We start from the raw sequence: 2,002 nt of genomic DNA on the forward strand, positions 1-2,002 counted from the left end.
CTATTGATTTCTTGCTTATTTACTTTCTAAAGCTCTCTGCAGACATCTAGTCACATAACTGGATATTTTCTAAGCTGTTAGTTTCATGTTTTGATTATTTTTTTCTCACTAAATCCCCTAATTCATACTTGTACCCATTAAAAGAAAAAAAATACCAATTTCTTTTACTTCAGCTGTTGAGTCTACTTGAGAATACTCTTTGAAAGTTTTCTGAAGTCTATTTTAATTTTTACTTAGTTTATAATTTTTTAATCTTTGCCAAGGTTTAATTTTTTAATCTTTGTCAACCTTTAAAAGAAAGGTTTCTGAAATTGCTTTTTGTATTGTATTTCCTAATTTTTTGCCCTCTTAAGGCACTTTTTAAAATTTTACACAGCTGAGTTATTTAAATTTTTTCTTTCTTATTCTACTGTTTTAAAATATTTTTTCTCTAGTGGAAGGACTAACGATTAACCAGTTGATACAGACAATAAGTACCTCATAAAATCCCGAACTGTGTAACAAATTTCTACCTTGCCACCTGAGGTTTAGGAAGATATTTTTTATGAAAAATATTTATTTATTATGGGTACATATACCCTGTTTCCCTGAAAATAAGACAGTGTCTTATTTTAAGGTGTGCTCCCAAAGATGCGCTAGGTCTTATTTTCAGGGGATGTCTTATCTTTCCTGTAAGTAAGTCTTATTTTCGGGGAAACAGGGTAGTTGTATATCTTTATAGAGTAGGTGAAGTTTTGATATAGGCACACAAGATGAACTAATCAGATCAGGGTAATTGGGGTCTCCATCTCCTAGGTATTTAACAATTCTTTGTGTCAGGAATGTTCTCATTCTCCTTTTTCAGTTATTTTGTAGTGTACTTTAACTTACTATTTATAGTCACTATGTCGTACTAGCTAAGAAAATCTTTAATGATAACTTTTCATATTGCTCCAGGCCAGGTTTTCATTTCATCTTCTCCAGGGCTTCCTTCTGGCTTATCAGTTTTATAATATGATTGCTCCTTTCTGGAGAAAACTCTGAACAAAGGGGGTGGTTCTTACAGAAGGTGAGGTAAAGCTGAGTGGAAAGACAGAAAAGAAAGTGGGCATCTTTAGAAGGTAGTGACAAAGACCATTTTCAGGTTAGAATTTTACTTTAAAGCCTTAGCATACCACCGAAAGAATATTACTAAGGACTCTTTGGGGTTTTGTCTCCTGATTTTTCTGAGGTTCCTCTTAAACGTATTGTACCTCAACATTTTTGCCCTTTACCAAAGTAAGTGCAAGAGTTAAGATTCCCGTGCAACATTATCTGGGAAGCAGGAGTTCCTTCAGAGGAGGCTGCGGATTTCACCTAGGAGAGACCGGGAAAGATGAAAGAAGTGACGGAGTGAGGGTATGCCTCTGAAATCTATCTTGGATTCCCTTTCTAAACAAGGTTAGGGGAGGACCCTGCAATCAATAATCTGACAATCCTTGCCCTAGAATACAGACTCCAGGTGACCTTTCACACATGGACCAGAAAGAGAGAGTGCTCTCATGAAAATTTGTCAGGGGACCCAAAGCCAGGTTTGATTAATTGCCTTCTCCCAAATTGGTTGCCAGTCTACTGGACTTCAACTGTTATCCCTAAGGACTAGCTTACATTGGTCGGTGACTTACAAGTCTGGATCTCCCTACGTTCCCTGTGGAACACTCCCTTACTCTTACATCAGAAACATGACAATCCAGAAAAGACCAAAAACACGAAAAATAAGACTTTGGACAAACAAAAGCAAACTGAGTAGGAGGGGGAATAAGTAGTTTAATGATGAACATATTTATCAAATGGAATGCTTCTGAAACAAAAGGTCTAATGAACTTATACAAAGACTTTTGTCAAATTCTCCAATGTTATACTTCTCAAACAAAATGCCTTATCACCTTATACACAGGTCTAGGTATAATTGTTTATGAGAACATGCACCTGTGGACTAAAATTTCTGATTAATTTATACAGACCTAGGTTGAATGATCTTGTA

This window comes from Nycticebus coucang, chromosome 10 (genome assembly GCF_027406575.1).
Source record: "Nycticebus coucang isolate mNycCou1 chromosome 10, mNycCou1.pri, whole genome shotgun sequence".
In the NCBI taxonomy this organism is placed as follows: domain Eukaryota; kingdom Metazoa; phylum Chordata; class Mammalia; order Primates; family Lorisidae; genus Nycticebus; species Nycticebus coucang.